The sequence below is a fragment of the Eumetopias jubatus genome, unplaced genomic scaffold, assembly GCF_037043125.1.
Source record: "Eumetopias jubatus isolate StellerSeaLion01/CBP00866 unplaced genomic scaffold, mEumJub1_p1.0 scaffold_11, whole genome shotgun sequence".
Classification (NCBI taxonomy): Eukaryota; Metazoa; Chordata; class Mammalia; order Carnivora; family Otariidae; genus Eumetopias; species Eumetopias jubatus.
In genome coordinates, this window is record NW_028274817.1 from 117,757,516 (window position 1) to 117,768,141 (window position 10,626).

A 10,626-nucleotide genomic window follows, 5' to 3' on the forward strand; every position below is an offset into this window, starting at 1 on the left:
CTGGGGCTGGGGCTTACGCTCTGCTCCTGGGGAAGGCACGGCGCTGCTGGAAAGGCAGGCCAAAGTGAGAGCATGCTATCTTGCCCTCAGGGATGAGGCCGAGGATGCAGAACATAAGCACCTCAGGGTAAGTGCTCAAAGCCAGATATTATGGCAGCGCAGGGGAGAAAGCCCCGGCCTAGAAAGGGCAAGAAAAAGCAGCCTCCCCACCTTCCCCCGGAGCTGAAATGTGCACTGAGACTTGAAGAGGAAGAGGCCTAACTGAGCTCGGCTCTTTGGCGGCCGGAACAGTTGTCACACACTTCGCAACTTAAGCCACACAAATGTATGCGCTTACAGTTCTGGAGGTCCGAAGCCCAGGCGGGTCTCGCGGGGCCAAAGTCAAGGGACTGAAGACTGTGTCCCTCTCTGCAGGCTCTGGGGGGGGCATCTGCTTTCTTGCCTTTTGGCTCGTGGCCCCTTCCTCCATCCGCAAAGCCAGCAGTGTTGCCTCTCTCCGCCCCTCCGCCTGCCGTTCCGTTTCCCTCTGGTCTCCTGTTCCACCCCCCTCTTCCACGTGCAAGGGCTAAGGACCCTTGTGATGACACCGGCCCCACCTGGCTAACTCAGGACTCTCCCTACTTTAGGGCCCGCTGGCTAGCAGCCTTAATTCTAGCTGCAGCTTACCTACTCAACAGGTGCCAGGGATTAGGATGTGGCCATCTTTGGGGCGGCATTATTCTGCCCACCCTACCCATTTTTTGGGTCACTCACTCCGCAGCCTTCAGCAATTGGTTTCAGTCTCTCTGAGCCCGGAGGCTTCTCATCCCCACCCCGCCGTTGCACAATGTTGCCCTGAGAATTGAATGAGAGAGTGTCTGTAAAAATGCTTTAAAAACGGGAAAGCCCCGGGTGGGCATAAAGGTTCCTCTGGGGTGAAGACAGGGGTGGTGTGATGGATCGTGAGTCCCCCATTCCGTATTTGCCGGTGTCACCTCGGTAGCTTGCAGTCAGCCAGCGAACGCTGCAAATCAGGGTGCACCCTAACCCCCCCCCTTTAGACAACGTGGAAGTGTTTGAAGGTCAGCAAATACAAGTGCTTTGTTCCAAAATGGATAAAGTAAATAACAGGCCCCTATTCTCTGGGAGCAGTTAGTGGTGGCAATTCGAGAGAGAGAGAGAGAGAGAGAGAGAGAGAGAGAGAGAGAGAAAGGAAAAAAACACCTGACTTTGCTTTATGTTCAGTTTCAATCTGCTTCCTATCCCTCTGCCCCTGTGCTAACTTTCTCTGAACTAAGCCTTGGGTTTTATCTTAACTGTGCTCAAGGCATAAGGAATGTACACTAGTTGGCGGGTGTGAGAATTTCATTAACTCGGGAGGCCAAGCCACACATCTAACAATGGCATGCCGTCTTGGCGGCACTACTGGCATCACCTGGGGATCTTGCCAAACTCCAGGCGCCCAGGTGGTATCCAGACCAGTTCCTCAGAACCTGGGGAGGGGCCCTGGCATCTGCACGGGCACAGGAAACTCCCAGGTGGTTTCCAGGTGCAGCCAAGGGCCGCCCCGGCAGTTTATTTTCCTCGCTCCCACTTTGCATTGCTGTTTCTCGGGTTTTCTGTTGTTTTTAAAGACGTTTGGCAAAAGCTTCGCATCCACTTACAACCCAAGGCCCTGGTTCGGCAGGAGGTGAAAGGGCTCAGAGCTTTTTATTTATTTATTTTCTAGATGTTTCAGGGATTAAGAAGCCCCACACCGAGAAAACCAGTTCTCCCAGCTTCGTGTGACATCACCCGGAGCCAATAAAAAACTTCCACTTGAGTTTACCAGTTAATGTCTAAATTGATTAAGCCTGGACATTGCTGGACAAACCGTGTAGGATTAGGGCCCCCCCAAACTTTTTTTTTTTTTAAATGAGGGAGAGCCCATTCTCCGATTTGCAGTCGACCCGGCCTTTCCTGAGCTCTCTTAGTTCCAACACGTTTGCTCCAAGTCTGTCGTAGTGCTGCTGGGAGGAAAATGTGAGTCCACAGCGAGGTGAGAAGCCGGGTTTCAGAGTCAACAATGAGCCTTCCACGCCCTTGAACGCACTCTGAAGCGAAACCCAAAGCTTTAGACAGGCTGTTGCTGCCACCTATTGGCGGCAGCGAGTCATTGGTGTGGGACACCCCCCCAGCCCCCCACCCCCGCCCGGGAAAGAGTCGCAAGCCTCCCGGCGGCGGGCGGCTGAATCCCAGCCCGACTGTGCCCTGCGGTGGCGGTGACCTCCCCTGGCCGGGCCAGAGGCAGAAAAGGCTAGGCCCTCAGATGTAGCAGGTGGGGGTAACGAGAACGGGGAGATGCGCTCACCTAGTACCGTACATGATCTTTGGGCCGTGTTCATGTCACTCTTAAACGAGCATCTGAAAAGGTTAATGTGCATGTCATTTATATAAGAATGATATTATTAGTGATAATTGGTGATAGTGATATTTATTGGATCACCTTCCAGAATTTTATTCCACGTGTTTTTAAACAACAGCTAGCCAAGATTTACTGTGCTTGATACTCTGGGTGATACTGTAGCTATGAGTAAAAATTGTGGTCCCTGCCTTCAAGGAATTTATCATCTTGGCCCAGAGAGAGATGAGATCACTGGGTCCAAGACAGAACAAAGAAGTGCACTGATAACAGGAGCAAAGTGCTATCCACTGTGGAGGTGGAAATCATTGATTCTGAGTGTGCTACTTGGGTGATGTTTAGACCAGTAGTTCTCAGAGTGTGGTCCCCAACCAGCAGCAGCACCTGGGAACTTCTTAGAAATGCAAATTCTCAGGCTTGCCCCGGACTGTTTTATGTAATTTTATTTTTTTTAATTTTTATTTATTTATTAGAGAGAGCGCGCGAGTGAGAGAGACAGCAAGAGCAGGTGGGGGGAGGGGCAGAGGGAGAGGGAGAAACAGGCTCCCCTCTGAGCAGGGAGCCCAATGGGGGGCTCAATCCCAGGACCCCGAGATCATGACCTAAGCCGAAGGCAGCCGCTTAACTGATGGAGCCACCCAGGCGCCCCGCCCCAGACTGTTTTAATAAGCCCTCCAGCTGATGCACTCGCCAAAGTTTAAGAACCACTACTTCAGGGCCACCTGGGTGGCTCAGCCGTTAAGCGTCTGCCTTCGGCTCAGGTCATGATCCCAGGGTCCTGGGATCGAGCCCCGCATCGGGCTCCCTGCCCGGCGGGAAGCCTGCTTCTCCCTCTCCCACTCCCCCTGCTTGTGTTCCCTCTCTTGCTGTGTCTCTTTCTGTCAAATAAATAAATAAAATCTTAAAAAAAAAAAAAAAAGAACCACTGCTTCAAAGAAAAGATGACATAAGATAAAAAGAGGCCTCAAAAGACACATAATACTTTTCCAATTAAGGGATGGCGGAAGGGCATTTATGCTACTGATCTCTTACATCGGCATAATGCATTACACCCTATTATCTAATTTGACCTTTACAATAGCAGGACATGAGACAGAGAGGGAAGTGCAAGAAGTTTAGGTTTGGAAGCAAATAAGAATTGGGTACAAATCCTCACTCTGACACAAAGCTGTGCCGGCTGGGGCACATCCCTTACCCTTTTGGAACCTGCTTTGTCACCTGTAAATGGGAACGGTGATATTCACGGGGGGGGGGGGCAGTTCGGTAAAGATTAGATAGGATACATATAATACAGAGAGTTGTTGCTCACCAAATGGCTATTATTTCTACTATTTTTAAAAATATTTATTGATTTTAAAGAGACAGGGAGAACACAAATGGAAGGGGCAGAGGGAGAGAGAACGTCAAGCATACTCCCCGCTGAGCGTGGAGCCCGTCGCGGGGCCCCACCCCAGTGTTACAGGACCGCAGGGCTCTCATCTCACGGAGTCGAAGAATGAATCTCTCAGACACAAAAGGGTAAAGTGAAGTGAGAGTTTATTAAGTGAAGGTGAGAGCAGAAAGGAAAGAAGAGAGCTCTCTAGAGTGAGAGGGGTCCCGAATGGGTTGCCATGGGGGGCTGTCACTGGCGGTCTTTTACTGAGAACTGACCAGAGAGCTTGTGGCCTTGAGATGGTTGTGCCATCTTGGTCTGAGCAGGGACTATTGATAACACCCTTAGGGACTTAATTCTTTTGAGGTTTGGCCATTTTCTATGATTACACTGTAGCCACCAAAGAAAAATACTGCCTCACACCTGGGGCCAGGTGGCCTGTTTCCTTATCTCTTGTCCACTCCGGCTTAGTGCTTCTGCCTGCCAGGAATAGTTTCAGAGCCCAGCCAGGGGCCCCCTACCTCTCTCTGCCTAGACCTTAATCCTTTCCTTATTCACCAGGACCCTGAGATCATGACCTGAGCCGAAACCAAGAGTCAGATGCTTAACCGACTGTGCCACCCAGGCGCCCCTTATTTATTGTGTGTATAATCCCCTATTGGCCATGAGAAAACCCAAGCTTAATTGGAGACATGAGGCTGCCACTTGGGTTCCTGGAGACTCTCAGGCCTGGGCTGGTTTCCTTACCCCACAGTTTCCACTACAGATGGGTCCTCTACAGATGCCTTCTTGCTGTTCGTAGATTTATTCGCGTTTCTGGGGTTACCCAATGTGGAACTGTGGGGAGCTCCACTGTTCGGTGTGCAAATGGCAGCCACTGAGGCAAAGCTGGAACAGACAGAATTAAATCAAGAAGTAGCGAGAGGGCTGAGTCGCCCACAAACACTGGTAAACATCTTGCTTTCTCCTCCAAACAAGCCACTTTTGGGAAACAGGTATGCATAAACCCTCTCTTGTTTTTCCCAAGTTTAAGGACAAAAGTGGTCAGCTTTCTATAACCTATAGCTATTGGATAATGACTTGGACTCTTTTAAGAATTTAGTTAATTGGGGCACCTGGGTGGCTCAGTCTGCCTTCAGCTCGGGTCATGATCCCAGGGCCCTGGGACTGAGCCCCACATCAGGCTCCCTGCTCAGTGGGGAGTCTGCTTCTCCCTCTCCCTCCGCTGCTGCCCCTGCTCATGCTCTCTCTCTCTCTCTCAAATAAGTAAATAAATCTTTAAAAGAAATTGCATTCACTTAGTATTTTAATATCCACTCATCAGTCAATAATGACCATCTTTATATAGTTCTCCACATGCGTCTGTATGTGTACATTAAACATACATGTACACATTTCATGGTGGTTTGCAATGCAAGCAGTATCGCTAGAGTACCCAAACTTGGCTGGATCTGGTTTGCTGATTTAATGGTGGAAATTCTTTCCAGATCAGAGACTAACCGCTGTAGTCATTCCCACTGGATTTAATATCTTTGAAGTCACAATATTCCTTAAGTCACTAGAGAGCTCATTCAGCCACAGCAAAGGTTAGCCCAATCAATGGAAGTACCATGTCCGTTTTCAGTTCATGTCAAGCACTAAAATTACCCTTCATATGGCTACTAATGTTTTCGAAATGAACATGAATCACCTCATCCTAAAGAAGAATCTATCATTTTACAGTTTCATTATTTACTGCTTCTGACTTTATAATCTGCTGTATTGTCACTTCTCTCTTTAGAAGCAATAATGTGGAGACCTGGTAGGCCTAGTCCAAGGAGCCAATCACTGGGCTATTAAAGCCTCAAGGCATGTGGCCTAAATTATTATTTCTTTCTGCTTTTATTTATTTGAAAGAGAGAGCACGAGAAAGTGGGAGAAGCAGACTCCCTGCTGAGCAGGGAGCCCGATGTGGGGCTCGATCCCAGGACCCTGGGATCATGACCTGAGCCGAAGGCAGACACTTAACTGACTGAACCACCCTGGTGCCCTTCCTTCTGCTTTTTTTTTTTTTTTTAAGATTTTTTATTTTTTATTAGAAAGAGAGAATACAAGCAGGGGGAGCAGCAGGTAGAGGGAGAGGGAGAAGCAGGCTCCCTGTTCAGCAGAGAGCCCGACATGGGGCTCGATCCCAGGACCCTGGAATCATGACCTGAGCCAAAGGCAGACGCTTAACTGACTGAGCCACCCAGGCGCCGCCCCCCCCTTTCTGCTTTTAAAACAAAACAATCCACGTCAGAATAGTGACTGCCAACATACACCTGGAAACATTTCCAGGGGCTCACCAGCTTGGCTGACTCTCTATCAGGCTTTCAAATCAGCATTTCCAAAGAGAAAGAGAGAACATTAATTCCAGCAGATGCCTTGCGAGAAAAAAAGGAAGCCATGGTCAAACAAGTTTGCGACACAGTGTAATATCGCTCCCTCTTGGAGATCACAATGCCTATTAGAAATACTATAATAACCAAGCAGTTCCCAAACTTATTTGACCTCGGAAACATTTTTGGTGGCGTGTTTACTAACATGGTATGGGATTAACTTGGGGAAACTTTGCTTTGAATGGGGCCATAGAACCTGCAAACCAGCCCATGCTGATACCGTCAGGAACCACCTTCTATGAGCCTGATTTCAGACTCACTGTTAGGATGTATTTGTTTATGGACCATCACATGATCTCTATACAGTGGTAGCCAACTTCTTCTGTTTCATGACCTCTTCCCTTGGCTCCTTCTCTGTCTATGTGCTCTGAACCACAGCCTGACATTCAGATAAGAATGCAAGTGACTGGGGCGCCTGGGTGGCTCAGTCAGTTAAGCGTCTGCCTTCAGCTCAGGTCATGATCCCAGGGTCCTGGGATCAAGCCCCGCATCGGGTTCGCTGCTGGGCGGGAGGCCTGCTTCTCCCACTCCCTCTCCCCCTGCTTGTGTTCCCTCTCTCGCGGTGCCTCTCTCTGTCAAATAAATAAATAAAATCTTAAAAAAAAAAAAAAAAAAAGAATGCAAGTGACTCTTGCCCAGGCTCAGAGCCTCCTGGAATCAGCATCATGGCCTCCAAGATTGTTGGTGCTATATGGTACCCAAGAGTCAACCAGCATGCTTGCTACTGGGAGTGGGAAAGGGGAAAATGAAGGGGGAAGAAGCCCAGCCTCCTGCATAGATGTCACAGTGTGACATTTGACAGTGTGACCTCCTACTCATAGCGTATCTGTCCTAGTGCGCAGCTGGAGAAGTCTCTCTGAACTTTCATTCATTCATTCATTTGCTTGAAAAGTATTTACTGAGAGCCCTTATTGTGTATCAGGCATGGTAATCGACATTAGGGACAGAGTGATGGGCAAAAGGCAACTTCCCTCATCTCCGAAGCCTACAGTCCTAATGGAACACCCATGTGCTAATACCACTCCATCCATTTCACTGTTATCTACCCAGCCAAACTTGTGATAAATGCTAAGACGATAGTATAAGGGGGCACCCAAGTGAAATTTGGAAGTTAGGGGAAAGCCTCTCTCTGTGACATTTAACCTCTTCCTGTAGGATGAGCAGGAAGTAGCTAAGTGAAGCCTGCAGGAAGAGGTGACTCAGGGCAGGGGCATGTGTGTGGGGGCTGAGGCAAGAGAATTTGGTTGTTCTCAGCATGAACCAAAGGCTACTGATGGGGGTGCTCAGAGCGGAGGCTGGAGGGGCAGGAAATGGGGGGTCACAGAGGGCCTTGTGCATCTTGTTCAGGAGTTAAGGTTTTTAGACTTAATTCGGAAGTCACACCTTTTACAAGAATCCCTCTGGCTGCTGGAACTGAATTGGAGGGGCCAGAGTGGATACCAGGAAGCCAAAGGGAAATGCTGGCCAGGACATGGGGTGTCAGTGATAGAGTTGGAGATGGGGGATGGGTGGGAAAGAAATTTAGGAGGTTGAATCAAGAGCGCTTGGTGAATGGTTGGGTGCGGAGTGAGATGAAAGAGTCAACAAGGAGCCTCAGGTTTCTGGCTCGGGCAACTGCATTTGGGGCTTTTCTTGCAAACCCAGACATTACTCTTGATCATCTCTGCTCTTCTGGTGTTATCATTACTGTGATAACTAGGGAGTTATCCCTAAAATAGTCCAGATACAATGTCAAAGGAGAGAAGACTGGGAAGATAAGACAGAGAGGTCTTTTCTTTCTACTCTTAGAAATGCATTTCTCACTAGAAAAGAAATAAAAAGACTCAAACAGCTTCCCAATGGCAAAATTCTGCTATCATAAGTGGCATTTTGGTTTCTGTTTTTCTGTTAATATCTTATGAATTTGAAATCTAGTCTCTTCTCTTGGTACACTGGAGGGACATTTATAAAGACCATTTTCCATTTGGGGTCCTTAGCACAGGGAGTCCTGAGATGTCCCCTTCAGGTTTAAAACAGTTATCCTCTGCCTTGTACCCTCCAAGACTACATGATTGCTGAGTAAGACATGGGGCTTTATCAATTCCCCCATTCCCTAAAGGTACTCAAGGGCAGAGGGGAAGAGAACACAACTGTGTAAACTTCTTTTGTACTCACTGGAAATGGCTTTAAGTTCAAGGATAATGACAGCGGAAACCTGGCCATATCACCACAATAGCTTTATTAATAGCTGAGAGGGAAATTGCCTTTATTCTTTCAACAATCATAAATGACCTTCCCATTCACAAGGGCATTTTCAACTTCCACGAAAGTCCGAGTAATTTCCAAAGAAGAAAAGCTGTGGTCATTTGAACTATGTCCCCTGGCCCCCCTCAAATTTTATGTCTAAGTCCTAACCCCTAGTATCTTAGAATGTGACCTCTTTTGAAAAATAGGGCCATCGCAGATGTCCTTAGTTAAGATGAAGCTTCACTGGAGTAGTGTGGACCCTTGATCCAAAATGACTGGTGTCCATGTAAGAAGAGAAGAGAGACATGGAAGGAAGACAGCCATGTGACATTGGAGGCAGAGATTGGAGCGATGTATCTACGAACCAAAGAACACCAAGGATTGCCAGCAATCACCGGAAGCTGGAAGAGCCAAGTAGTGACCCTCCCATCAAGGTTTCAGAGGGAGCGTGGCCCTGCAGATACCTTGATTTCAGACTTCTAGCCTCTAGAACTATGAGACAATAAACTTACATTGTTTTAAGCCACCTAGTTCATGCTACTTTGCTATGGTGGCCCTAGGAAACTAATACAGTTGTAATATTTGAGAATACCTTGGAGGGGAAAACTGTTTGTGACCTTCATTAACTTTCGATTCTGTCAACAGAACACTACCAAACTGTGTGAGCCTCACATAGATCCATAATTACTGATGCTACTGAAAATTCTACCTTTTCCTTTTACCAAAACAATCAGGAAACGAATGAGCTTCTACCAGACAAGGAATGAACGTGGCTTCAAGGGGAATGAGCTGTACCTGCCCCCCCCACCATTCTTTTGAGGGTGTACCTTCGTGGAATGATCCTGCTTTTAGATATTTGTCCCCATGCCTCAACAAACTCAAGCATAAATACCGTCCTATAAACATCATGGTCATGGTCACAGAACAGGGTCCAATGTGACAAAGCTAAAATTGTCCTTGGCAAACTTGTGCTGATTTCCACTTTGTCCTTATTAAATAACACTATGACATACCATTTTGTTCAGTTTGGGGTTTTTTTGAGAGAGAGCGAGCACGAGCGGAGGCAGAAGCAGAAGGAGAGAGAGAATCTCAAGCAGACCCCACGCTCAGCGCAGAGCCCAACTAGGGGCTCGATTCCAGGATGCTGAGATCATGACCTGGCCCAAAATCATGAGTTGGATGCTTAACCGACTGAGCCACCCAAGCGCCCCCAGGTTGTTCAGTTCCTTAAAAACACATAATTAAAGATAATGCATCCTGCAAGATTAACTAAGAGACTACTTAAGGATGGATGGTGCATTGGGGAGTTTTCTTCCCTTCCTTCTGAAGGGAATTTTTTAAGGCTTGGCTAATTTCCAGTTATTCTCAGGTAAATTTTCTAAGGTGCCTCTTCAAGATTCATACCTGTAGTGGAGAGAGGATGCCATAAGCTGTGGCAGAGGAACCAGGGGGGTAGTAGAGGTGGTTGTTTCCTTTGGGAGAACTGCATAAAGGGGACCAAGAGGTAGGCATTCTGACTTTGTCTTCTGGGTGGGGAGTAAAGATAGAATTAATTCCTCTATTAATAATTACCTTAATATATAAACTTCATCAAAACTTTTTGCCCTTTGGTTTTTGTTTTTTTTTAAGATTTTATTTATTTATTTCACAGAGTGAGAGAGAGAGCACAAGCAGGGGAGTGGCAGGCAGAGGGAGAGGGAGAAGCGGGCTTCCCGCAGAGCAGGGAGCTCAACATGGGGCTTGATTCCAGGACCCTGGGACCATGACCTGAGCCAAGGGCAGATGCTTAACCAACTGAGCCACCCAGGCGCCCCATGCCCTTTGGTCTTTACCAGAGGTTTTTTTTAAGTATACCCAAAAAAACCAGTGTAGATGGCAATTTCTTTTACATTATAGATCTATTTCCCTACTGTATATTTAACATATGCTCACCATGTGAAATGAAGTATTCTTAATCATTCAGGATTTACAGCAATGGCAATCGGCAGATACTTCAAATGCATCTAATTTGGCTGCATACTTTAAAAAAAATGGTTAAGAAATAAAAAAATAACTGAAAATATCCCTCTTAGCCTTTAAACATCATCTAAACCCTAGAGGTCAAATATTATAGCCAATATTTATAAAAGTCATTGTAAAAGAAAGACTAATGCAACCACAGCATAATATAACCCTGTGGCAATGGATATATGATAAATCTAAATAGCAACTTGACATCAGAACCATGAGTT

The 10,626-nt window shown here is 47.2% G+C and overlaps 1 long non-coding RNA gene across 2 annotated transcripts in view; it reads left to right on the top strand.

Annotated features, from left to right (window-relative positions):
* The window catches only part of LOC114218027 (uncharacterized), a 31,656-nt gene that overhangs the window by 10,269 nt on the left and 10,761 nt on the right, over positions 1 to 10,626 (top strand). The window lies entirely within an intron of this gene.